The sequence below is a fragment of the Centrocercus urophasianus genome, unplaced genomic scaffold (genome assembly GCF_019232065.1).
Source record: "Centrocercus urophasianus isolate 14NV4802_14NV808 unplaced genomic scaffold, USGS_Curo_1.0 seq_13, whole genome shotgun sequence".
In the NCBI taxonomy this organism is placed as follows: Eukaryota; Metazoa; Chordata; class Aves; order Galliformes; family Phasianidae; genus Centrocercus; species Centrocercus urophasianus.
This window is the reverse complement of record NW_024884475.1, coordinates 47,929,181-47,955,347: the sequence shown is the minus strand read 5'-3', so window position 1 is coordinate 47,955,347 and position 26,167 is coordinate 47,929,181.

Below are 26,167 nucleotides of genomic sequence, written 5' to 3'. Positions count from 1 at the left end.
TGAACTCAGTATTTTAAACTATAATTTTCTTTGGAGGAATTCAGTTAGCAGGTTTGATTGCTGACAGAAGTTGGAAAATACGTTTTTTTTTAAAAAAAAAAAAAGTGAATCAGCTTAAATTAACAAAATTTACGCAGAAAGATAATATATAAAGAGCAGTAAAGCAAGTTCACTATTCCAAGCTTCTCACTAAATGGACATCTTGTTTTTCAAATGATTATTGAAGAGCAGAAGTATCATCTTTATTAGAATAATATAAATCAATGCAGTAAAAAAATTAAACCTTAACAGTTTGCTCATTCAGATTATTTCCTCAAACTTAAACTTTTAAAAATCAGCATCTCCCAAGTCTAGATTAATGCCATTCACTGTAACTAGTAAATATTAAGAGTTGTATGCACATTCTTTAAAATATGCTGTGATATTTTTGCATTGTCCTATAGTGCCACACTGCATATACTTACATTTAATCTCCCATCTAGCCAGGAGCTCAAAATACCTTCAATTTAGGCTTGTTTTATTACTGAAACACACTGTTTTCCCATTCTTAGTAGCAGTTACAAAGCTGTATGCCTTACTGTCTGTTTTCCCCTTCATACCTCTCTCCAGCAGTTACCCGATTTGTTGTCCTGTTAATATCCTTACTTTCTTTCCACCTTTTCACATACATGTTTTTCTATCCTCCATTGTTATTTTCCTGCTATGCCTGGGAAGTTTATTTATGGTGTTCAGATTTTAAAATGCAATAAGAGACTGCGCTAAAATAAGCCAAAGCAAAGCACAGTAATGAATAACACCATTACTAAAAACTTAGAATATTCTCAGTTGTAGAATACTTGTATTAGTCAGATTATTTGCGTGTATTTCTGGGAACAGAATAAATGACTTGTGTGCTCCAGTAACATCAGCACTGCGTATATGAACAAATAGGTGAATCAGCCCGTTATATGAGCTGCAGTTGTGAAGCTCAGGTTGTGGAGCTGCACTGCACATTGTAGTTCTTTCACTAAACAGCAAAAAATAAGAGATTGTGTGTTGAGCTTTTAGTATGCAATTTTCTTCTACCTCAAGCTCAGGCGATATAGCTTTCTTATATAGATCACAGCAATGGGTCCTATAATGTCAGTGAAGCAAAAAACATGCAGATGCTGTTAGAAGACAAGCAATCTATGCAGAGCCAATAAAGTAGCAATTAGATAACTTACATCTACATAAGCTATAATAGGGGAGAAGAGTTAATTAGAAAATCTTATGTCTTGACTGTTTTCTTAAGGAAATTGCCTTAATATATTCTTCTTTATCCCCCAGAATCCAACTTTCTGAACACATGCAGAGGAAAAAGAAAACAAAACAACACAAGCAAAAACTAAAAATTAAAGAAAAAAAAAAACAACACAAGTAAAAAAAACACAACTCCCCCCAAAAAACTCTTAAATAGTTTTAAATTGTTAGAAACTTACCTGATGTCTAAGTATCATTAATAGTAACTTAAAAAAAAAAAAAAAGAGAGAGAAAAAAATAGGCTGAAACAGTGCTACTGTTCAATAATTTTTTAAATAAATGGCTTACAGATGCTACTAAAGTGTTTAAGTACTTTATTTATGCACATTCTATTCTGATTTGATTCCCTCCTTGTATGTTTTCTGAGAAAGTATCTTACGTGTTTTTCTTTATAAAAAAAGAAAACATATTTAATTGAAAATAAGAATTAAATAAATCTCTAAAATATCTCTACATGAGAAAAACATTTTGATAGGAATCTAAGCAAAAGAATGGAAGATCTGGTGGCTCTGGTGTCATTGCATTCTGGACTGAAGCACAAAATACCCTATGCAGTGCAACTGATTGACTGTCAGTAGGCAGGAAGCTGTCACCGAAAAGAATGCAGTGAACTCAGATGGAATGTCTGTCCAAAAATGTGGCAGTTCACGTTCCTGGCTGCAGAGTGCCTGAGCCTACTGCTGTAGGGTGGCAGGAATACTGTGAATACAGTGAATGTTCTACTCAGTGGCAGAACTTAAGGAGGAGGTGGAGAGGTTAAGGAGCATCAGGGAGTGGGTAGAAGATAGGCTAGTGGAGCAACTCCCTGCCATACCTGCAAGAAAGTCACTGGGGAGATGCACTGTATGCTCCAAATAGCGATGGACCCCTCTGCCTTGTCTCTGTTGGACAGAGAGATGGGGAGGAACAGAAACGGTCTCTGTTTGGCATCACAGGCAAATCCTCTCCCTGCCTACCTCACCATTCCAATGTGCCCTTACACAGGAGGTTTGAAGCTCTGGAACTTGAGGGAAGTGAGTGTGGATGTGGTGGAAAGTCCATTCAGGACTTTGCTTGGAGTGAGGTGGTTGACTCCAGGCCTCTAGGCTGCCTTAACCAAGAAAGAAAGAAGGATGATTGTCATGGATGACTCCCTTCTGAGAGAAGTGGAGGGCCCAGTATGATGGCCAGACTCTATCTGTAGGGAAGCGTGCTGTCTCCCTTGTGCTCAGGTCAGGGGCATTATTAAAGAAACATCTTGATCTGGTTCATCACTCTCATTATTACCCTTTAATGATAGTTCAGGCTGTCAGTGATGAAGTCTCTGAGAGAAGCCTCAGATGTCAGCAGATGTGATAGCAAACTTTCAGTACCTAAAGGGAGGCTGTAAGAAGCAAGGGGACAGACTCTTTAGCAGGGTCTGTTGTGACAAGACAAGGGAAATGATTTCAAGGTAGAGGATGGAAAATATAGATTGGATATGTGGAAGAAGGTTTTATTTACAATAAGAGCAGTGCCGCAGTGGTAGATTGCCCAGAGAGGTGATGTTTGTCCTGTCTTTGGAGACAGCCAAGGTCAGGCTGGAGGAGCTTTGAGCACCTTGTGGAGCTCTGGATGTCCCTGTTCATTGCAGAAGAATAGGACCAGTTGACCCTTAAGGGTCCCTTCCAACTCAAACAATTCTATGATACTATGAATCAGACAATGCAGGAACACAATGATGTGTTCAAACAGATTTTTGTGTCTGGAAAACTTGAGGATTTATTAAATGTTCGGGTAATCATTGTTTTCAGGGTTGTCTTCTGTTCAGTTAATGCAGTGTACTCAAAGCTTATGCCTCCTCACAATATTTGCAATTTCATCTCCACAACTTCACTAACAGATCAACTTGATTTATACATTTACCTCTACAGTTCCCCAACTGTAAGTGTTGGAGATGTTGAAAAAGGGAGAACGGCTCTGTTTTTTACAAAGGTTTGTTAAATGTGTTTTAGTTCTCCAAACCAAAACAAATGATTTTTCAGATATAGTTCTAATGAAGTGAATACTGCTTCACTGAAATGAAGGGAAAATAATAATCTTCCAATTTACTACATATAATTTTTCTCTTGCGTATTGTAACACAGAATTTGCTCAGATTCTTTTTTCTCTCTTTAAAAAAAAAAAAAAAAAAATCCCTTGTGTATTTTTCTAATTTTTTTTTCTTTTCCCTGACATTAATATTTTTATTTGCCTTAGATTCTTCCCCAAGCCTTATAACCTGTTTCTATATCTGCCATTTTTCTGATTATTTCTCAGGACTGTTGGGTTCTCTTTATTACTGAACTCTTGAAAGACAAGAAGCAATGACAATATTGTACAAAAAATACTTAGAGTGGCAGTTTGTCTTCATGTACTTCATACAGCATTCTACTTCTCAGACAGGATTAAATCCACAAGCCAGTTCTGGTGTCAACATATGTTGCAATATTAACAAAGGAGATCTTGTCTATTTATATATAATTTATATTGCTAATGACATTGCTGATCTTTGCCTTTAGCTCTGTTCACTTCTTTGTGTTCTTTATTTGTGATTTGCTGGGTCTTCTTCATCTCTGCATTCTTGATTAATTTTAAGCAGTTGTCCTCTCACAGATGTTTTCCCTCTGTCTAGTATCTTCCTAAAATCCATACAGCTATCATAATTAAAATGGAATCTGTGGGACAGGAGAGGGGAAGGGGTCTACATGTAACTTCGGAAAATAATAATGCAATTAACAGTACATTAGATAACGTGTGACTTGAGAATCATACGAAATAATCCTGCTTTTAGGAAGTCTGCCTATACTAATTCAAAAATCAAGGTTACATCATTCACTCACTATTATTATGTTGTTTTAGGTGTTTTTTTTGTTTTTATTTGACTCACTGTTAAAATTTCTCCTAAACATTTTCATGATCATTTAAGGTAAAATTTATAACTAGTTTTTGTCAGTGTTAGTTTAAACGTATACTGAATTTTGCATCCTAAATACACAGAAAACACCAGCAGTGATAATGTTTGATAGGGAAGAAAAAATTTCATACGTATTTGAACACCATCCTGTGTCATAAAAAACTCACTGAAAACACTTAATTCCATCTTGTTCAGGGTTAATCAACTTTTTTTTTCATATGGGCCTCTTCTGAACAACAGAAATTTGCCCTAAAAAGAATTAGACTTGATCATGAAGAGAAAACAAAACCGCTTCTTCCCTTTCATTTGATTCAAGCAGTGAAGATGAAACTTCATCTGTATAATTATTCTAATGTATTCTTCTGTGTCAGGTTACACTGCTTCAGTGAAGAACGCAAGCCATATACTCTTCAGATGGATCACCTTTAAAATAAGTCAGATTCAACTGTATTCCCACAGAAGCCCAGGCCCTATTCCCCGCTGTTTCTTGCTGCCTTATTATTATTTGACAGCTTTTCTCTCTGAGGGAACTGTGAATATTTTGCCAACAGCCATCCCAACCATTGTGTCCAGACAAAAGAAACTGAGGTCCTTGCTGCATACGAAATGAATTAAAATCTTTTGGATTTCTCAGGAGATAGGAGAACCTAAAGGAGGGGTTGATGGAGGCTGGTTGTGGGGGAAAAAAAAGTTACCTTAAGCTTTTTGCTACATGTAGTAAGTCCTTCAGTGTCCTCGTTTTCCACTAAAAGATCAGTTTGGCGCACCTGTGGAAGAAAAGACAGGTTCTTTGTCTTTGTCCAGGTGCAGTGTAGGGCCTTTCTTTTCAAACACCTTTAGTATCTCTTAATGGAAACTTTCTCCTCAGGAACAAGGATTCATTTCATTCAAGTGTACCATACCAGTATTCATTCTGACTGCCACATTTTTATGTGGTTTTGCACTAGCCTTATAGCTTAAATTGCTTAACTATTCTTTCATTAATTGGCAATTTTCTGTGGCCAGAATAATATACTTAAACACTGTGTTATGTTTGTACTGAGCTGAAACGCAGGAAATTTTATGGTGGTAGTGAAGCAAAATCAGCAGGTGTGATTACCCTGATAACTATGCTCCTGGGTACTTAGAAGCACATGACTGCATCTGGTCTAGCTACCTCTCCAGGGGTGAGATTATTTCATGATAACCACATCACCCTAATGGCCTGTTTTTTTTAAGTAGTACACATGACCCTTATACAGAATCCTGCCCTTATTGAATAGGCTGAATTTCCATTCCCATGCAAGCTGTGTTCATGTTTATGTTTTTGATATAATTCTTTCTTTCTTTGTTTTTATTCATTAAAGAGGTATATTTGATATAAATGCAGAGTGCATTGACGGATAATTGCAGATAAAACAGATGGTTTGAACTAAAAACAACTGTTTATCTAGATTCTAGGTACAGAATAGATGATTTTGTGTGACACATATGGTGGAACATGAACAAAGAATAATTATTATTACTTTGTCACTGTGCTACTGCTGGAGAAGGTGTAAATAAATAAAAAAGAACAGGGATCAGGACATCTTTTCTTTTTTCGTCTCCTAATCATTGCCAAGTTCTGTGAATTGGAATTAGTTTGAGGATTCTCTAAACTGTGACAGAGGAAAAACTCCAGAATTCAGGGAACTTAGGGCTGGGTTTAATGTCACTCTTGCAATTTCTGTCATCATCTGACTCATGGTATATATCCTCTGCTGTGGTAGGGCTCTGTTCCTATGCCTTTATGTCATATGTCACCTAATTAAATCTGCCTAATAGTGTGTAATTGTGAACACTGCATAAACGCTTCATGAATACAGAAATGAAGTAAGTCCTATAGCTGAAGGAAATATCTTTGTACTTCATATAATAGATTGTTTTGCCACTTCCCTTTAAAGGCTTATGTATTTTCCTGGCAGTTTAATTTGAACACAAAAGCTTAGAAAGAAATAAAATGACAGGAAAGTGAGTGCTACCAAGTAAAAAACAAAGGCTTTCTTTTTAATAGGACTCAAGACACGACTAATCTCATCTGGTTTAGCTGATAAGGGAAGGAATAAGATAGTGAAATGGATTCAAAAGAGAAATATTTCTTTATTAGGCACATCTGACTTCATTTATTTAGGGTTTGTGGCTTTTTTTCATAGTGTTTTTTCTTTTCCCCATAAAAATAAAATGCTGAGCTGATTACTTTTTGTGAGGTAATAATCATTGAATGAGTTAAATCTATATTTTATTTTTAAATTGAGGGGATGCCACAAGATACTTCTTAATTAATTTCATAATTCCTATGAGCAATTAAAAGGATTATTGTGAGAATGACTTTTGTAATTTAAATCAATTTTAGTACATCAAGTCATTTTACTCTCACATCATCTCTCCCTAGCAACAGTGGATCAGAGCATGACAGAGGAGTGAAATATGCCCACTGCATCCAGGCAAAGTAAGCACGAATTAGAATATTTGATTGCCTGTCTCACACCTCCTCTCAGACTGAGAAATACAGCTTTCGTCCTTCAAGATTTTTAAAAAATATGTATAAATTATTTATATTTATATTTTTATTATATATATAATTTTTATAAATTATTTATATAAAAATTTTTATAAATTATTTTGCAAATATATAGGGCATAAAAGTAAAATGTTTTATTTAAAAACATGGAATTTATATTTTCTGTTCCTTTTCTTATGAAATACTTGATGCAAAATATATTGGAGTGCAAAAGATGAGAAGAATGGAAGATTTATGACATAGATGGAAGTAATTCAGAAAGAAAACTATTACATTAGGATTATTTTTTTTAACAGTAATCAATTTAAAAAAATAATAAAAAAAAAAGCTTGAGATTTTAAGTAATTTTACATCTAAACTTTGGTTCCACAAGTAAATTCAAGATGCAGACTGTAGCAGAACACAGTACTTTCTTCTGTCTTTTAACTCCAGGAATCCCGGCTCAGAAGTCCCTTGAGAGCTCAGTGAATAATTTAGTTCTCCCTCTAAAAGGGAAAAATGTCAAAATCCACAGGCTTTTCCTCTCAGAACATCTAAACAAAACTGTCCCCCTATGCAAGTACTTCTTAGGCAGCTGCTCAGGTTTCTGGCTAACAGAGTTCCGTATTGCATACTATACATAGAAAGAAACACAACATTACAATCAGCTTTAACTTCACATATTCCAAGTATCTCTTTTTGTGTATGAACTTTATTTAATAAATAAAAAGTTCTGTGGGAGACGGGGAAAGTATGAGCATTCATCTCTTATTTTCCTCTTGAATTTTATTAGTAAACTTTTATTTTTCCTAACACAGAGTAAATTAGGGAGACATAATGGAACAAACAAAGACATTTAAATGAATTAATTCAGCTCTCTTAATCTGCAGCTGATTTATAAGACTCAGAATACAAACTGAAGTGTGCAAGGGAATTTTTTATTCCTAGTCTGTAAGACAAATTGGAATGGATTTCCATTGCTTGATGTAATAGTCTATCTATTTTACACATGCCATCTACAGGAGGAAATGTTAGCTGCTTTTCTGAATTGTGTTCTGTTCAGAAAAGCATGTGATGATGTGCAGAACTTTGAGCATGTGAGATGTCCTATAGAAGCTGAAGGGATACATTTTAAAAGGATTGTTCAAGTCCATAAATCAAAGCAGATGTTTAACTTCATGTCTACTTCTACTCAGATCATGTTGCTTAGCAGTGTGTTCATATGTAATCAACTTAAGTCTGAAAACATGCTTATAATGTAGACTGAAACTGAAGAATGTAAAATTCCTTCATACTTTCCTTTGTCATCACCTAAGAAATGCAAATGACTCCATAGTTATAATATGGAAATCAGCTCTGGTGTCAGTGAGATATTTAGTCACAAATCTCATAGTACAAAGAAAAGTTCCTGATGTCAGTTTTCCTCAAAATGTCATTCATCCTTCTTCACATGCAACATATGTGTACCTGTGGAAATTATCTTGCTTGTGACGGAAGAAACCTTTTAATGTAATAAATGTTCTAGACATTGATGGAATAGTTATATTTAGAATAAACCCAGAATACATCTAATTACTGCTTTCTCAATAAAACAAAATCAGCTCAAAAATTTTTTTGCAATATTTTTTTTCAAACAAGCGGATTTTTTTTTTTTAATGAATTGAAATATGATTTTTCCAATGATCAGAAAGCACTAATAGCAGTGTATTTGTTATATGTCTTAATTGGAATTGCCAAATCGTAAGACAGTGAAGAAATTATTACCTTTTTCTGTAAGTATAGAGCTGTTTCAGATCATGCAAAGTGCTGAGTAATTAGACAAGCAATAAGACGTGAGAAAATAAGTATGAAAAACACAATTAATAAGAAATGAACCTTAGTTACAAATATCAAGTAACGAGTCATTAACACAGGTTCTGTTATGTATTTTATTTCACTAAATAAGCTGTTCTGTTTAAAGAAATATTTACAATGGGATTTCACATTCTTTAATTTCAGAAAAAAAGTCTGCTTTATTAGTGGCAATAATACCAGTGATGACAAAAGACATTTTATAAATCCTATCTTACTTTAAGATTCTCTTATCTAAGTTTAGCTATACTTTACACTTTTTTTCTAAATAACTAATATTTATGTGTAAGTTTTATATTTTCTTTCAGTTTCTGACTCATTTGACACACAGTGTGCATAGCAAATTTCAAAGTTAGAAATCCCTTGTTTAAGAGCTAACAAAAAAAACCCAACATGCTACTTCAAAGGCATGTTCCCATTCAATGAGGCATAACAAATACAAATATTTAAGAGAAAATAGTAATTAAGAAAAAGGTGAAGTTTGTAATACTTGAGTTATGACTGTAGGTGAATGTACAGAAAGACAGAGATGCTGCAGAAATGCTGACAAACAAAAGGAAGGTAAGGATGTGTTTTCAAAGTCATAGACGGTATTATATTATACAATCAGGATGACTTTAGTACTCTTTGAAGGGAAAAAACGTAAATTGGAAAGTAAGTCTTAAAAAAAAAAAAAAAAAAAAAAAAGAGGTCAAATTTTCAATAATTTAATTTCCCTAGAAACTTCAGAATTCAATTAAAATAAAGCAATTATTCCATAATATTCTAAAATATAATGATTAATTCAATGACATCCTGAAAGGGAAGTAAAGGCTGGACATTGTTTACTATGTTATATTCTGTCAAATGTAGACATTGTGTGTATAGCGCAACGACATCACTGCACTTCTTGAGAAGAATTACCCCAGCACTAGCAGCCCTTACAAATAGCAGCTCCTTCCTAATACATGTTTATTCCTTACATAATTGAGATGACAAACTTCTTGAAATGATAGGGTATAATTTTCTGGTACTCTTACTGCGCAGCAATGAAATTATGTATAGTAAAGCAAGACCATTTAAGCTATCAAATAGAAAAAAGCCATTGCAGTGGAACTGTTAAGTCATGACCTGAACCAGTGATTGAGCACCTGGTAGGAATGAAGGCAGGACCAATACAGGTGAGCTAAGATGCATGCAATGTACCTGAGTAGCTGAAAGGGGTGGAGCTGGGATCCACCCCTTCTCAGACCTCATTTAAAGGTTGGTAGTGGAGGTAAGACTATCTTCCTAGAGATCCCTGTCTACCAGAGGCATTTGGATGGTAAGCAGATTTTCTTTCTTTAGTTCTGTATCTACAGCTGCTGTACTGGGGCTTGTTTTCATTTGCTGCAGCCTGGGATTGTGCTGCTCTGTTACTGATGTACTTGCTATCACATTGTAGTATTACAGCCATATATGTATAAAAAAGCATATATTAACTTGGTAATTCATTTCATAAGAATGGTTAAGCAACTTTTTTTATGTATGCTTTGAGTACTCAATGGTCTTTACCCTCAAGAAAGCTGAGAAGAAATAATGCATTTATTCTCAATATAAGGTGACTAAATACCAAAATGAAATACACTTTTAGCAATCCTATTTTAACAAAGAAAATATTAAAAGCTGAAAAGCTTTTATATGTAATGGATTGTTTGGATTTATTAGAACAAGCATGTTAGTTTTTATTAAAATTGATGAAACAAGAAAGAATCCATTGTAAAAGGAATTAGGTTTATATTTATATATATATATATATATATATATATATATTTTTTAAATAACTTCCACTACAAATACAAAGATTATCTACCTATCGAGTTGATGAAAGACTATTACCCCACTACACATAATGTGGTAGATCTGTAGTCTATTTGTGAGTCAAAACACATAACTAAAAGATCTCATGAAGGAATAGAGCAAAACAAAAATGAGAATTTCCAACCCAGAAAAACAAGAGAGAGGTATTTCCTCTTTTATTTTGAGGAAAAAAGGCATATTAAAAGCCTTTAGAACCAGCTAATTTTTCTGACCTACTTCCCAGCCCTATATCAGTATTCCCAGATCAGTCTCCTTGCTGATGAAAGAAAGTAGCAGCTAAGAGCAACTCTTTCCTTCTGTCCTGTGGTACCTGCCTGAATCTGTGCAGCAAGTTTCTGGGTCAGCATACCTCACAAAGACAAGCTAGAAAAGCACAATAGAGTAATAAGGGCCTACTTAACAGTTTCTTTCAAGGACTTTGAACAGGTTGTTTAGATGATTTTTACATGTTTAAACATCAAAAGCTTCTTTGCTTAAACACTGAGTCATTCAAACCACTTATTTCTGGAGAGGATAGATGAACTAAGCTTTGGTAAGCCAAAATAAACAGTAGAACTAAATTCAGGTCCCACATTCAATTTTTTACTCTCAAGACCATACCCTGAATGGTATCTTTACAGAACTGTTTTGGTTTTACGAATGTTAAGGATTTTTTTTTTTTTTTTTTTTAAGTAAATATTTTAGGTAATTTACAAAAGCCTTGCAAAGGCTGGCAGTCTTTTCAATGAAAACCCTTTGTATTTTAGTAAATATTCTGAGTATTGGAAACACAATCAGATGGCTTGGACATGGTACTTATGGAAACAGGAAGACAAAGTCGTCTTAGCAGGCAGAACCAAGAACAAAACTGTGCTTTAATTTTATACCTCAGGCAAACAAGGTTCTCTCTGGACAAATCATCTCTTACGTAGTTCTGGTTTTGAATTAGCCTTGCCTTTTTCTAACAATAAAATTGTCATAATTAATAGCTATTATCATTGTTTTCTTCTGGCTTGGAGTCCTGGCAGAATACAGACCACTTAGGAGGTAAAAATTGGGCTAGTTATGTTAAGTCTGGCATAAGGGACAGGCACCGATAACTGGGCTGCAACTTCTGTAGAAAATATCTAGATTTAATTCCACCTTTTTTTTTTTTTTTTTTTTTTTTTTTTTAGAATTGCAAAAGGAAATATAACCGTTTAGAAATGATATCTATACTTTTTAAATTCCACTACATTACAATTCTAAATTTGTTTACTACTGAATCCATTTGAATGAAGGTACCAACACCGGTTTTCTTTATGATAAAAATGCACAGTGCTATCAAGTAAAACTGACTTTTTTCTAAGTCAGTTAAATTGAACTCATGATATTTTCCATTATAAAACATATTTTTATGTGATACTTATCTCTCAAATGTCTACAGAAGTTTTTTCATTTGCTTCTAAAAAAGTGAAAAGAGGATCACTTCAGCATTCACACAAGACTTAAGACTATGTTTGTATAAAAAAAAAAGGATAAAAATTGCAATTATTCTTAAAGAGGAAATAAGAGCTAGATTCATAGCTAGCATTTTTCAAGTCGTTGGTGTCTCCTTTTCTCAAATTCTGAAGTTACAGCTAGAATAAGATGATCACTAACTGACGTAGCAGGCTTGCACTCTCATAGGAAATGTCTTCATCGTTCTGAAGTATAATGGCAGCATCCTTCTCTTTATCTTATTTTCTGCTCTCTACAGGGGAAGGAAATACTTAATATCTTTTATTTTGTGCATGTTAAAAGCCATGTAAAAGTCATCAATCAGCACTTCTCAATGATGCTTTAGTGGTATTAAGAATGACTTCATTAGCTGTGGAGGTCTGTAGGGATTTTCTATTCCTCAGAATTTGAGAACCAGTTTGCTCGTTCTCATGCAAGATATTTTTAAGTTCTTTATAAGCCAGATTGGAAGCTTACAATTGTATCTTCTGGCCTTACATCGTATGAACCTGTGACTCTAAACACACTTCACAATCCCAACACACTTACAATCTTTTCTAGATTTTGCTTGCTTTTGACAGGAAAAAGATGCATTGAAAAACTGAAAAGAACTTAGAAAAATACTTTCAATTCAGCCCACTGCTAGTCTACCTTGAAAGGACAGTTTAGTATAGTCAAGTTTGAATTTAGCATATACCTATATAAAATAAAGTCATTTAAAACTGCATACTTTGATATAAAATATTTTGTGTATAGCAATGGTGTTGTTCTTTCATTATTATAGCTTAAGATTTCAATAAGTTCTCTGAAACACCATTTTTGACCTTAATTACCACTACAATCCCTTGCAGAAGAGAAATTACTCTTCCCATTGATAATGTGTAGAAGCCTTAGTTCTGATGGATTAGTAAGAATAGACGAAAAATTTACAAGCAAAATAGGGAGCATTTGAATGTCTGAAGCAAGAATATGAATGAAGACTGCATGTGAAGAAAGAATGACTGAGTTCTGTAGGGTAAATTTTTCCCTGAGATGGAGATGTATAGTATCTTGTTCATGTTTTCACTTCTTCATGATGAAGACAGTAGGTTGTAAAACATAATGAGCGATTTGTTAGTTCATACTGTGTTTAAAATGCAGAAAAATTGGCAAGAATAATCTTCATAAAATGCTACTCTTACTCACAGCTACTGCAGTCACTAATTACATCTTACAATAGTTGGAAACCATCATGCTGTACTGAAGATGTACTTCAATGTCCAGGCAGACCATTCAAACCAAACTTCCTCCAGAATGAGTAATCTCTGAATAACGGACTTAAGTTTTGTTAAACTTCAGAATGTACAATAAGCCTATTAACATATCTGTTCATTCTGGCATTAAATTCATTAAAGGCACTAAGTTCTTCTTGACCTGCTCTCTATGGCATTGAACATATCCAAGTTAACACACTGTCTTGTTTCTGAACTGTAGGAGAGTAATCAACCCAAAGAATATGAGCAGAGAACAGAACATAATGAATATGTGAAATAACACTCACAATTCACTCACACGTGTAGACTTTGCATGGTTTTCAGAATGTCTCTGTTAATACAGGAATTACAAAATTTCTGTTTCGTAATGTGTGTGTTATGAGATAGCACATAGACCTGTATTTTCTGCTTCCCTAAAATCTTCCTTAAGCAACTTTGTAAAGCAAGTAGCTGAGTGCAAAATTCTGAATTCTGCTGTTAACAAGAGGAAGACAATGGGAAGGAATCATTCTTCTGCTTTAAACCATGACACTTCTGTGTAAAAATGTGTGTTCCACGAAAGTGTTGTTGCAACTGATCCAAGCTACAAATCTTTTGCTGTATGCAATCACAAACTACTTCTAATTGTGTTACTGGTGGTACTTGAAATATGATTTACATTCTTTTCTGGCATTAAATAAGGAAAAATGTATATCACCCAACCTAATGCAATTTTCTTGTTGATGCAAGTGTCCCACTTCAAATTAGGATAGGCGTGAAATCTTTTTGGCTGTTCACTGGGATTTTTCAAATACATACTTACCTTTTGGAAAATTATAAGATACTTATAAAATGACATTAACAATAAAAATATTTCTTGCAAGCTCCTACTATATGGAATTCTTCAAGGATGAGAGCTATCTTAAAATGTTTTTTGACATAGTCAGGATTGTTGAATTTAATGAACTGTTTGGAGAAAAGCCTTCTGGGAGAACATCTTGCTAAGGGTTTGTTGTAAAATTAAAATAATACTGTTGCAAGTTCTTGACTTCTGAATCCATTAGCTAAAGGTTGTAGAACCCTGGGGGCAAAAACACTTAGTGCAAATTTGCCCCCAGAAATGAATGGTATGGTGTAATTCTACCGTAGTGTGTACAATGGTAAAAAGTTGTGGTTATTTCATTATATCTGTCTGTCTCTAACTAGACTAAATTCACAGAAGTTGGTGTATACCTGTTCTTCTGTATCAAGCTTTGGGTAGATATCACAAACACTTTCTTGAAATTCCTTATGTAAGTGTAATAAAGTAGTGAAATAAAGGGGAAAAGAGACAAACACAACAGTTATTTAAAAGTGTATTGCCAGTATACTGTGATAAAACAATATTTAACTGTAAATTTTAGCATGTGCTCCAATATTCTGTGTGAATGTGAAATTCAAATGAATTTATTTATTTCAAGTGTAACTTACTTGTGATACTGTATTCACGCTTTCATGGTAGGTGTGTTCCAATAATATTGACCTTTATCAAGTCAGTTCAGGGAGCTGACATGGTAGGATTAAGCTGCTTGGATCTCTTAAAATCTGTTACATATCCCACTAAAGGGCAGGTATATAGAAGAATTTCCTGAATGTCTCTCTCATGTCACTTTTCAGATATAAAGGCTTTGGCACTTATCTTGAAGTTTGCTACTTCCTTAGGCAGTTCCTTACTGCCCACTTTGGCCTATCTTTTCTCAAAATATTTTGAATCTATTTGTTCTTACAAAGTCACTTTTGTGTAAGAATGTGCAAAAAAAACCCCAAGATTACATTGCAATGTTTGGTCCATGTTCTCAGTTTTGAAGACATAAACCCCAACATAATCTTTCTTTCTCTGGACATTTCAGAACTTCTGGATTACAGAAAACACCTTGTTTATTCACTAAGGTCTGTAAGGTTGATTATTGTGAATTACTGACCTATCTTGATATGACATAGATGTGCAGACACATTGCAGCAGTTCTGCTTTCCAAAAGGATTAATTCAGTAATGAAGACAGAAGTACCTTCTCCCACAAAATTCTACCATTATGAGACTCCTGGTGGTTCATAAGGCTGTGAAATTCTGTAATCTTCATGAAGTAGATCACCAATCACCATCAGTAAGAATGAGTACCTCACAGTCTATGTCTTGTGCTTCTTCATAGTCCTCATCTTCACACTCAATTAAAATAGCTATATGCAATAAAGTGATAGCATCAATAGAAAAAGAGCAATTGATGTAATCTACTTGGACTTCTGCAATGCCTTTTATTTCAGATCACATTCTTACCTCTAATTTGGAAATATGTGGATTTGAAAAGTAGACTGTTAAGAGGATAAGGAATTTGTTGGGTGGCTGCAACCAGAGGGTTGTGATCAATTCTGTCAGAGTAATCCTAGATACAAGTACGGACTGGGAGAAAAACATCATTGAGAGCATCTCTGCAGAGAAGGACTCAGGGGTCCTGGTAGTTGAAAAAATTAACACGAGCAGCAGTGTATGCTTGTAGCCCAGAAGGCCAACATTATCCCTCTCAGAAGAGGAGTGACCAGCAGGGAGATGAAGGTGATTGTCCCTCTCTGCTCTGCCCTATGTGAGGCTCTATTCAGAGTGTTGCATTCAGCTTTGGGGCCCACAGTGCAGGAAAACATAGAGCTACTGGAAAAGGTCCAGAAGAGGGCCATGAAAACAATCAGAAGGCTGAAGAATTTATCCTATTGAAAAGAGGTTGAGGGAACTGGTCTTATTTTTCTTGGAGAAAAGATGACTCCAGGGAGACCTCATTTTGGCCTTCTAGTACTTAAGCAGAAGCTCACAAAAATAGAGGAGTTTTATGTGAGATGTTAGAAGAAAAAATTTTATTCAGAAGGAGGTGAGTCAGTGGAATGTTTGCCCAGAGAAGTGGTGAATGCCCCATTCCTGGATGCGTTCAAAGCCAGATGGAAAGGGCCCTGGTCTAGTGTGGAGCAACTCCATCCACGGCAGGAGGGCTGGAGCTATACAATTTTTAAGGTCCTTTCAAAACTAAGCCATTCCTTATATTTGTGATTCAATGTTATTTTGATTTAAATGAGATTTTATCATTGATTTCCATCAAGAGGCAGGTGGCAAAAATACTCGCATTATTTGAGTAAAGTTAATCACTCATCTTTTAATATGCTTCTTGCATTTGACTAAAACTTTATTTATTTTGGATGTTTCTTTTGTGATAATTGGATTTTTTTTTTGATGTCTTAACAGCAATTTCAGTTCTACTGTTAATAGCAGTTAGTTGCTTTTTAACATGTAATTCAATATTTACTTTATGCCTATGAGTATTTGTGCTTTTGTTTCCACTTTGGAAGCTGGAAGATTTTCCTATAGGAGCTGCAGTTCTACTCCATCTATAGTGAGATTAAGACTGCATTCCCTAATTGCTACAGTAGAGGTAAAAACTCAACTAACAAGAAAATGAATGTCTTTACTATAGAGAAGCTGAAAAACTAAGAAATCAGTTCTTTCTTCCACATTTACGCTAAGCAGATCTGTCAAGGAAGCAAGAAAAAGCCTTGGACTTCCTAGGATACATCTTTCTATGAGGTCTGCTCTGAAAGTAATGCCTCCTATTTTATGGTGCTGGCCCTTCATGCCAGCATGCAGGTGATGGCAGTATAGCAGTAGAGGTAGATCTTCTGTGGAGTATGGCCTAAGCAAAACCTGCTGAAGAAGGGGAAGAAATTGTGCACAATCAGAGAATAGGATGATGTGTAGGTCTGGTAGCTGCAATCTCATTGATAATGAGAACTGTCCCTGATCATACGTGCTGCATAACATCATAGCTATGCCTCTGTCACTCCCAGCTCCTTATCTGTCCCTAACAATGTATGGCCAAGTGATCTTAATAAGGGCTTGAGCTACAATCAGAAATTGTCAGGGAGAAGTGCCACTTATGCCAAAAACATGGAGACCATGAAAACAGTGTGGTTAATGTATAAACAATTCCTTGGGTTTTGGGGAATTGAAAATGAAGTCTTAAGGAAACAGCAGGAAGTTGTCTGCTTTTCTGTGAAGTTAAGTGTTTTTCATACCCCTACTTCTATTTTAGTTTGCATATCTTACAACAATTTAGACCCCCCTTACTTACTGTTGCAAACCACATATAAAAGGGGTATAAAACCATTATTAGCTTTCAGAGCTTCCCTTAACTTCTCACCAACAGTCCTTTAAATTTTGTTGTAGCCTGGGAGAATGGTATCTGACACGGAGGTGTGAGCAAATGGATTCCTCCATGCAGAATAAAATGGCATCTGTTGGCATTCGTTGATGTTTGCTGAACGTTTATGGAGACCAAACATTAGGTGTCAGCGAAGTGAGGTGGTGGATGGTGCACTTCAGCTGTGATGGCAGCAGCAAAGTTTAGCCACTGCTGCTACAGATATATACACGTGCTGCATACAGACCTTTGTTCTTTGCTAGAAAAAAATGCAGAGCTAATGATGATGACTAATTTGAAAAATAGCCTTTTGATAGAACAAATTCTCAGCTATAAGTAGTGTTATTACATCCTTTAACCTGTTAAAGTTTCCATGGAAGATGGAAGGCATCACTTTTGGAGCAACCTACATACATGGTAACTGAAACCTTTGTGGAATATTTCAATTAGAAATCTGCAGATTAGTTGGAAGAAAAGATATTTCCTCCCTTGTGTCTACTCAATGAGAAGAGGATAAAAAAAAAAAAAATCCCAAAGTAGAAGCTTTAAATGGACTTTTGAATATAAGTGACCTGACCTGTACCTCAAACAGCTGTAAGGACTGTGAACACAGGCAAATCAACTTAACTGTAATGCTCTGATTTCTATTATTAGTCTTGTAACTGTACTTTTCTTTCTCCTGGCGTTCTTATTGTCCTGTGCAAATGTCAGAAGAAACAATAACAAGATTCACTTACAGTCACACATATATAGCAAAGAGTGGCAGCCATCTTTATATTGAAAGGGTACACTATTATAGCTCATTCAGATGAATCAGGAGTATGTAAAAGCATAGGGAATTAAATTGGTCCGCAATACTGGATTAAGACAAGATGGCTGATGAGGGCTGAGGAGAACAGGAAGTGATGAAATTGGTATGATCTGCTTGAAAAAGGGGAGGAAGAGGCAAACCAAGTGTTGGGCATGACAAGTTTTAGACAAACTGTGTTGTTTCCTGTGTTTACTTCCCATGTTTCTTATCTTCTCTGCTTTTATAACGTCTTTGGGATTAAGAAAAATGTGTGCTTAGAGTGCTTCTAATACTTCTAAATGTTACTGAATTATCAAAATATACTTATTTAGTAATGTATTTTGTTTCATTTGCAATATGTTTGCCAGAAGCAGAGGTCAATATATTTATAGCCAGTAATTGGGTAGGAGGTCAAAAACATTATTTAATGTAACTTTTTTTCATCTGTAATTAAATTTCATTTGCATGCCCTGCAGGAATAGCTACAAAATTAAGTTAAATAGCTCTGTATTTTAATGTTTATTAGTAGAAGGTCATGGTGACAACAGCCTCTTTTTGCAAGACTAACAATTTTATCCTAGAAACTGGTTTATATATGCTTTTTATCAGTTTCAATTCTTAAATGTCTGAACTTTTCATTTTTATCAAAACACTATAGAATCAGTTGGTAAGAAATTTAGCTAACTACCTCCTTCTCTTCATGAGATTATACAATTCTTTATCACCATAAGCAGATACAATGACACACTGTAGGTCAGAAATGAGAAAACTTAATTGTAGTACTCTATCATACTCTTTTTTGTTAGATGTGCAGATTAAGAAACCAGACTTCAATATTTTATCTGGTGCCTATCATTGTGACAAATTACTGCTGGATTAAAAAAAAAAAAAAATCAAGATGTACACAACATGAGGCAGATCTAGCTTCGTTACTCTTGTGCTTTTTTTTTTTTTTCCAAAGGAGAAGAGTAGGCTTTCCTAGCAATACTGTTTGCCTTCTACAACTAATAAAACTTCTCTTATTTATGTCAGAAATTGGAGTGGGACTCCATACAATGAGTCTCATGTGTCCATAGTGCCAGCATCTATAGAAAGTATGCGACTAGATTCCAGTAGCTGGACAGGGATACAAGAAGAGGGAATGGTTTTAAACTTGAGGAGTGATTTTGATCAGCTAGTAGGAGGAAATTCTTTATTCAGTGGGTGGCAATAAGATGAAACAGGCTGCCCATAGGAGCTGTGGATGACCCATCTCTGGAGTTGTTTACGGACAGGTTGTATGGGGTCCTGGGCAGCCTTAGCTGGTGGGTGGCTCCTTAAACCCCTAGAAAGGGGATTTAAATTGGATGGCCTTTAAGATCCCTTCCAAATGAAGCAATTCTATAGTTCTATGAGCCTGTGATTCTGCAAATGCATACTGGAGTGGAGGATTTATATTCTGTGTGCTTGCAGCCTCAAGCCTAGTAACTGACACTACACACTAGCCTCAGACACAAGTCAGATCCTTGTGCCCCTGGTGCATCACATGGAGGTGTACCATACTCTCTTTCTCCTCAGCTAGAGTTCAGAGCAAGATGGTGCTGTCCTTTCGTGTTTGTTTGAGAGCTCTGAATATCTACCTGTGATCGTGGCCAGCCATGTGTGCATCATATGCACATGCTTCATTTGCATGATGTCCAGTGGGAATACATCTCCAGACTTAGCATTGTCTCAACTCAGGGCACAGAGCTGCAGCTACCTCCTGTGTGCTGTTGGACCTGGCTTGATCTATTTGTTCTAAAAATAGGTATCTGAGAACCTTTATCACATCCAGAAGTGCCTGTTCTGTCTCTCAGAGGGTTGCTAATTTACACAAATCCTTACTGAATTAAGCTATTAAAAACACCACCATCAAGGAAAACTGTAAATTCCAGCTAGTCACACATGGAAGTTATTGAAACAGAGGTCAAAGTAAAGTCTCCTGCAATTTTATAATGCAGATGACACTACTTAATTATATGGCAGCACATTAAATATAATAAATAGAACTTTGACCTCTCTAAACCCCTCTTTCTTCTTTGTGTAAAGTAAATTAACATAACACAACGTTCAATAATCGGGACTGTAAGGAAAAACAGGGATCGAGTAATTGTTTTCAAGAGCCAGTTACCGTTGATCAAACCCCTTACTAAGTGATTTTCTTATTCACATAGGATAGGTATCTCAGAAAATGTGCTGTTTGATCTCTTACAGATAAATCCTGATGAGATTATTCAATTACTGCAGGACTCTATTATTTTCTATTATATAGTTTTCTCTTCTCCAAATATATCTTGGATGTGTTTGCACAGCTTTCATTTTCTGTGCTGGCTGGGGAAAGTTGACACTCTTCTGCACTTCTACTGTTTTGTTGTTTTAATTGGAATGTTTCTTTTTTTTTTCCTCACTGTTTTTCTGGCTGACATACTCCTTGCTCTGTTGTTATTTTTTTAATCTGGCAGATGTCTTTGTCATCATCATCCAATTAGTGGACAGCTGATGATGATATATAGCTGCTAAAGAGCACTCCCTATGTTGGAACTGCAAAATGCTTCCACAGCACTTACAGGATATTTCTTTGGACCTCATATACACAAATTATGTAAAGCATTATACAGCTCCTTCACCTAAAATTACTATGTTTTCTAATGTTTCTAGTATGATCTACTATAATATCTTAAAAAAAATTTTTAGGAATTTTTCTATCTATGAGCATTTATCTAAGACTTTTTCCTCCTACTGACAATTCAACCAGTCGCTTCATGGAGTTTCAAACCAATTTTGAACTTTTTGTCATTTTAATTAATGCAAAGGGCCTTCTGAAAACAGTGTTCCGATCTGTTTCTTGTAGCAAATAAGTTCTGCAAGAGCCAGAACCAAAGCTAGCATGTTACTCCAAAAAAAAGTAATAGATATGCACTTTCTGTGGCTTCATCTGTTTCCTCCACTTTCATTCCATGTGTTGAAGTACTTGTTGGACCATGCAGTAAATTGTGTGAGAATCTTTAAAACATATTTAAAGGCTTCTTTTTTTATATAATCAACTATATAGTCTATTAGACGTAATTTTGTAGACTACAGCAAGCTGGATGTAGAGTGTTACTTAGCACCATAGAAACCATATTTAAGGATGATGTAATTACTTAATATACAAAGAACTGGAGTAAGGCTACAAATAAAAGAAAAATATACTTACTGCATGCCAAGTTTATTGAGGTTTTAGATGAATACGTATATTTATACAATTGCATTTGACAATTCACAATATCTGATTATGTGGCAGGATGCTCTGACAAAGGATTTGATTATATGGTAGGCCGAGCTGTGGCTAGTAAATAATAACCTTCTGCATTCATGTTTCTATTTGTTATTGTTAGAAAAATGGTGCAAATTAGTAATTGCCGTAGACAAATCAATTATGCAGGACAGCATGTATCATTTGAAAAAGGTAGTGAAGATAAGCTGTTTTGTTCCTCCTGCCTGAAGAAGTTTTTTAAGTGGTGGCAAGTTGATTCTCATATATAAGCTACAAATGAGCCAAATTGAATAGCACAGAACAAATTGCTGTATGTTTTATTTGAAAAATATTACAAATTTATGTGATTGCTAGTATCTTGTTATCTGAAGCAAGAATGAACTTGGTGACTGATAAATTGTTCCAAGTGATTTAAATGACTTATCTGTCTGGGATAAGTTTGTTCTTGTGGGTACATGTATTCTATATCTACATTCTTGACTACCTAGATGTAGTTCAGCTTCTTTCAGAAGATATATTCCCTGTGTTGCAAGACATCGTACCTTGCAGCTTGGTGCATTATTGTGGGCTGCTATAATACAGATGTGTTCCTTGATTCCTAGTATAACACTCGCATAAGTAAATTCTTTGAAGAAATTCATGTAAAAAAAAGGTTTGAGACTCAAATCTCATGCTGATAGTAGAGATCTCCAATCTCAAGAAACTTCAAAATCTATGATTGATTTTGGAAGTGGAAGTTGAGAATCAGTCACTAATCTTCTGTAGAACTTGTTTGAAGCTGCAAGGACTTCAGTACTCATTTCTGATAGAGAAACCACAGCAAATCTACCGTTACTGATTGCTGCTATTTGTTTCCCAGTCTTGTCTCAAGAAGTTTGTTTTTTAAAGTATGTTGCAGTTTGACATAGCACATTGCCGGATGAGGGAGAAGACTAAAAAGAAATCAGAGATTGTGAGTTGAGAAAAAAAACTATTTACTTAGACAGAAAAGGAAAAGGGGGTGGAAAAACAAAAAGGTGGTGATAAATATATATACTTAGAGCGCGATGCAGTTGCTCACCATCTGCCAGTTGATGCAGCCAGCTGCTGGCCAACTGATGCCCACACTACCCCCACAATATTGTGTCAAATGACACTCAGTTCATACCAAGCAGAGGCTGCACCTCAGCTAACTTCCCACACCTTTGACCTTCTACGTGCTGTCACTTGGCCTGGAATTACCTCTGGCCTAATTCCTGTGCTGGTTAATTTACATTAGAGTTCACACTACATGAAAGACAACAACAAATATAAATAAAATCAGACCTTCTAACTATTTTGTTAAACAGCAAACTCTAACAGTTTCTATAAGAATGACAGTGGTTTTAGAACTCTGACACTATCTGGATTTCTTGACCCTTTCTCCTCTGCTAATAGCCCAGGACATCATTCAATCTCAGGTCAGGGTGCACTGTTGCACATCATGATCCCACCTAGTGATGAGACTGGGGATGAAGAGACATTAAAGGCATCAACTTGCAAACTTCTGCTTTAGCGTGCAATCCCCACAGAATGGTTGGGATATAGAATGCTAAACCTTTGGCAATAGTAAATGGAGCTAAATTCTCCAGCAACATAGAAAAGATGTTGGACAAGTAGAAACTTCCTGCCACAGTGTCTTAGCATGTTTTGCTTTGTACTTCCAATACTTACCAATCAGAAAACAACTACTATGCCCTATTAATACCTATTTGTAATTTTACAGCAAAGATTCCAGTCAGGTGGATCAATATGTATCAGTGTGTATCAATAAATGATTTTATTTTATTTTTTTCTCAAGATAATTTCTCTTCAGTTTTATTTTTTCTTGTGGGGGATCCCCCACACCCTGACCATAGACAATTTTGCTTTATGTATATTTATACAACAATGAATCAGCCAGACTGGCATTTAATTTGACTACAATTTTTAAGGAAAAAATGCATTTAAAATGTGTTAAAGTATGAAAATCTGAATTTCATAGAGAAAAAAAAACTTTGAGCAAAGCTAGCATGGATTTTAACTATATATGTTTACTCTTTTATACCGAATAACAATAGGCATAAAATTTCCTGAAGATCTGCTGTACCATATCACTTATCATTCTGAAAATATAAAATTAAGCATTGATTGGAGATGCTGCGTTCTGGGATGTTAATAACAAAGAAGAAAAATGCAGAACTATTAGCAACAATGTTGCTCATGACCCAACTGTGAAGTACTGCAACTGTGCCTATTAAAATGAGAACTTTTTTTTAAAATGTATTACAGAATAAGAGTCAGAGGTATATTGATACTGAAAAATAAATTGTTGAATTGTCTAAGGTAAAAGCTTGCTCTGATGTATGCAGGCTACTCTCTCAAAAGTAAAAAAAAATCCAAAAATATATATTTAAAACAAATGGGGAATGAAGAAGTGTTTCAGATGATACTAGATGAAGTGCAGCTTTCATTAAAGTTTCAGATACAGAGGAAGTATGTTGATATAGAATAATGCATTCGAAGTTACACATATTAGAAAGTATCTTTAAGGATATAGGTTTTGATTTTATGTTCATTAATTTTCAGTCCAAAAGTCCAGGTAATGACTGAGAAACGTCTGACAAAAATTCCTGCAATAGTTGATATATTTGGTTGATATATTTACATTTTCAAATTAATAGAATCAGTTTAGCAGGCCTAATAGATCCATCAACAGCTTTCTAAGTTTACCTGGTTGTCTATTCTCTAACTAACAAATTCAATTACATAAGAAATATTTCCAGGCAGATTACAGTGGTTTTAGCAGCCTGGTGCAGCACTATTAAATTTTAAGTTTACATTTGGAAAGGCACCATACATAGAATAGAATACATTAGTTGTTTTTTAAAACATAATAATTTGCGTTGTATTTCCATTTACAAACTGATTACAAAATTACATCTTTGTAAGATAATAATATAGTATGATTTTTAAAAAAAAAAAAAAAAAAAACCATGATTTTCACTGATTTATTTAAGAACGCATGAGCATACTCTCAACCAAGACAAGAGGAGTGCCTCAGCTTGGTCATATATAGCATAGAAAGATCTATAGTTCTTGTAGGTCAGAGAAACAAAAACAAATTAAAACTGATTCAAACTGTGTCCTTATAAGCTCTGCAAGGATTTCAGTGAATGACATCAGTTATTTTAGATAGAACGTGCGTCAACATGCACAAGAGAGAGGGTACTGCTGAACATGCATCTCCCACTGTCTACATTTTTGAAGTAGATACAGCATGAGAGTCTGAAATATACCACAGAAGAATTTCTATAACTGTACTGCTTGTTTTTTACTTGGAATGTAACCAGTCAAGAAATCATTTATTAGAGTCAAAAAGAAAACAAAACAACAACAACAACAAAAAAATCAAAAAGACACAAAAACTTTTTTTTTTTTATTTTTATTTTTTTTTACAGCCTCAGTGATTTCTCCATTGGCTCTCTGCCTATTCCTCTGTTCCCATACTCTATTCTGGAGTTTATTCAGCATCACACAGGAAAGGTACAACAGAAGATTTTCCCAACGGTTTCTTGGTACAATTGGGAATTAGTTTATTTGTTTAAAATAAATAAATAAATAAATAAAAATGCATAGACTAAGACCTGCACTGAATAGGTATATTCTATTCTCTTCAAAACCAAATCCTTCAAATAGAGGAAGCTTTTTAATATTCCTCCCTAGACACTGGTTTCAAGAATTAATAAACTACTATAAACTCTATGGAAGCCTGAGGATTTGAAAGAGAGTAGACAGTACAATATTTCAGAAAAAAAAAAAAAAAGAAAAAGTGGTAATTAGTTTAAAGAGGAAGAAAATAGTTTCAAAATTCAGAAAAGATAATGTTACTTTCAGGAAAGCAAAACAATTGTGGAGATAGAAAAATTAAGTAAGAAAAGACGACTCACGAAAAGATAAGACAAATCAAGCAAGGGAAACATTAATTTAATTATCAGCTTGGTTAACTGGCCAGGAAATTAGAAGTAGAAATCAAATAAGCATTCAGTAAAAAGATGAAAACTGAAAAGAATAACTTAACATACAGAAAACAGCAACAATGGCTGATTATAATTGTCCTGACAATTCCATGGGGCCATATGATATTTAAACCATTCCACATAGTGAATTAAGCATTCTTCCAATGAGTTGAGATCTTTGCTTTCATTCTTCTTTACATCCAATGTCAGTGAAATATTTTGTTCCTCAGATTGTTGCTTTGTAGAATTGAACATAGTTGAAAATCTGCATAAAAAATACTCTTTCCCATTTTGTAATGCAATAGTGTATGCTTACAAGAAAACTCATACAAGAAAAATTGATATAGTAGAATCACAGACTATGTCAAGTTGGAGACCTGTAAGGATTGTTAAGTCCAATTCCTGGCTCTGTACAGGACTTACCAAAAATTAAAATGTGTCTAAGATCATTGCATGCTACAGAATAACACTAGACACAGGTAAAATGCACATACGTACTACAGCAGTCTGACCTGTTTTGTTTGTTTAAATCAAATATAGATGATTGGAAGTATTTTTATTTGTGTGTAAATGTGTGAAGCGCTGAAGTTTTTATGACATCTCTCAATACTCATTAACAGGAATGGAAGAAATTTTTTGTCCCTTCCACATTTTTTTAAAAAATGTTCTGTCTTACACATACTTAGATGATTTCTAATTCCAAAAAAAAAACATTTTTAGAAATAATTTACATTAATATTTTTGAAATAGAGATGAATAAAATAGACAGTGAGTATGA